Source organism: Chlorocebus sabaeus, chromosome 28 (genome assembly GCF_047675955.1).
Source record: "Chlorocebus sabaeus isolate Y175 chromosome 28, mChlSab1.0.hap1, whole genome shotgun sequence".
Lineage (NCBI taxonomy): Eukaryota > Metazoa > Chordata > Mammalia > Primates > Cercopithecidae > Chlorocebus > Chlorocebus sabaeus.
Window position 1 is genome coordinate 1,435,235 of NC_132931.1, and position 2,787 is coordinate 1,438,021.

Sequence of the window (2,787 nt, forward strand, 5' to 3'; positions counted from 1 at the left end):
GAGCAGCCCTGAGCCCCCATGATTGCAGCCCAGGGACCCTTCCCAGCCTCTGCAGAGGGATGGGGTACCTGGCCAGAATAGAGGACCCTGGGCGTTTCTTCAACCTGTGAGGTCAGGCAGTTCTTTTTACCAAAAAAAAAAAAAAAAAAAAGTTTAGGCACTTCCCAGGGTGGGCGACTGAGGGAGTCCCCTAACCCCTCTTCAGGAGTCCAGTGGGCAAAACACAGCATTGAGTCGTGAAGAGGCCAGGCGCACTGGGCGTCAATAACTTAAAAAAGGGGGAAAATGTCAGTCCCCGAGTCTCCACGCCTTTCCTGATGAAGAAAAGAAGCGGGAAAGAGAAAGAAAAAGCACGTGGGGTTGGAAGGACAATCGCGGGAGGCTGCTGGAGTGGGGACCCCCATGCTGGCTGGCAAGGGGCTCCGTGAGGCCCAGAGTCGCTGGGGACACGGGGCACTCGTGTGTTTTATGTTTCGTTGGGTGTTTTCTTTTTTTTTTTTTTTTTTTTAGAAAAAAGCCAGTCATAAGTCAAGGCCGGAAAAAGGCTGCCTTTGCCCGTTGACAAAAGGTGCGCGAAGTGTTCGCAGAGATATACATCCCCTGATAACTGTGAAATAAAAACCATTTGTTAAAAATATTAAAAACAAACAAACAAAAACAAACAAAATAACTCCTCCGCAGGCAGAGGCCCCGGCCCGGGCTCAGCAGCGCCACCCGGCGGCAGCCGCGGGCTCGGTGTGAAGGAGAGTTTGTCCGGGCCCTTGTCTCCGTCCGGTCTCCCTGGGCCTGGGCGCTTTCAGACCGGGTTGTGCTCCTTGAGGTTGAGCTGCAGGATGGTGCCCTTCACGGCCGCGAGCACGAAGCGGATGTTCTTCGTGTAGATGATCTTGTCGCCGTCGGGGTTCGTGTCCACGAACATCTTCAGGATGAACTCCCGCGCCGCTGGGCGTCCCGCTGGGGCCCGTCGAGCTCGGGAACGGAGCCCACCAGGTGCCAGTACAGGATACTGTCCTCCAGCAGGTCCTTCTCGTTGAGGAAGAGGATGATGGAGTTCTGGAACCAGGGATACTTGACGATGGTCCGGAACAGGGCTTTGCTCTCCTCCACCCGGTTCTCCTTGTCCGACTCCACCAGCACTTGGTCGTATTCACTGAGGGCGACGAGAAACAGGATGGACGTCAGGTTCCCAAAGCAGTGGATCCGCTTCCTGGAGCCGACCGCTGTCCCCCCACATCCACCATCCTGAAGATGATGCTCTCCAGGTCGAAAGATGCCGGTGGTGGGCACGCGGCCCCGCAGCGCGTCCTGCGGGGTGGGCAGGTGGCCCGAGGTGGCCCTGCGGGCAGCGTCCGTCAGGCAGTACTTGGCCGGGTCCGAGAGCTGGCACTGGCGCCTGCGGTCGCAGCACTCCTGGGTGCCGGGGTCGTCCCGCAGGGTCCTGATGGCGCTGACGTACCGGTGCTGGAAGGTGGTCACCTTCTCCACGTCCGCCTCTCGCATCCGGAGCCACTGGCCTTGTTCTGCTCCTCCTTGTGGAGGATCTTCAGCGTCTCCACGGCCCGGATCGTGGCCTGGATGGCGGTGCAGATGTTGTGGTAGACGAGCTTGGTGAAGCCGCGCTTGGCCTCCTCCGAGTAGCCGGCGCCCTGGACGATGCGCGTCTGTTTGATGAAGATGCTCTTCCCGCTCTCGCCCCTGCGGAGCAGCAGCAGCTTGAGCTGGCGCCGGGCGTCGCGATCGTCCCCCGCAGCTGCTTCTGGATCTCGGCGTTGATCCGCTCCTTCACCTCATCGCTCAGGCAACGCGCCATCACGGACTCCAGAGTCATCGTCCCGGCCCGGCCGCCGCCCACCGGCCCCCGCCCGCCCTGCCCCGCCTCGGCCGCTGCCTGCGAGCCGCCAGGTCCCCGCTGGGGCAGCGCCCACCGCGGACTCCCGCGCTGCAGCTTAGCCTGCATTGCCGCCGCAGCCACCGCCAACCGCAGCCTCTGCAGCCGAGCGACAGCGCCCGAGTTGGTTTTTGTTTTTGTTTTTGTTTTTTTGTTTTTGTTTTTGTTTTTTTTTGAGACGGAGTCTCACTCGCTCACTGTGTTACCCAGGCTGGAGTGCAGTGGCGCGATCTCGCCTCACTGCAACCTCTGCCTCCTGGGTTCCAGCGATTCTCCTGCCTCAGCCTCCCAAGTAACTGGGATTACAGACGCCCGCCACCACACCTGGCTAATTTTTTTGTATGTTGTTTAGGAGAGACAGCTTTCACCATATTAGCCAGGATGGTCTCGATCTCCTGACCTCGTGATCCGCCCGCCTCGGCCTCCCAAAGTGCTGGGGTTACAGGCCTGAGACACCGTGCCTGGCCAATCTGAAACCTTTTCTAGCTCCTGAGACTGTGGTTCAAGGCAGGGCTATGCTTCCCCCTCCCAGCCCTGGCCCTGTGACCCCAGCTGTGCGCCTGGCACTGTACAGAAGCCTAAGAGATGCCCACTGCCAGAGCGGGGACCAAATCCTCATCTACTGGGGACCCAGGGGGTGCCCTCCCTGAGAGTTTGGCCTTTGGGCTCACTCCCAGGGAGAGACTCCTCGGTTCAGCTGCTTGATTACCCCTGTGACAGAGAGCTCATTACCTCTCCAGGCTTATTACCTCTCCAGAGAGCTCATTACCTCTGCACTCCATGGCCCACCCTGCCATCCCCTGACAGCCCTGCTCTGGCCAGCATGATTTTCCCAGTGTCCTCTACCCACCACAAACCCGAGCCCCCCAACAGGCTTGCTCTAAGGGGACAAGTTGTGC

General features: G+C 59.6%; 1 pseudogene; it reads right to left on the minus strand.

Annotated features, from left to right (window-relative positions):
- Positions 1-796: 796 nt before the first annotated feature.
- Positions 797-1,828, minus strand: LOC103246583 (guanine nucleotide-binding protein subunit alpha-11 pseudogene; annotated as a pseudogene).
- Positions 1,829-2,787: the final 959 nt, after the last annotated feature.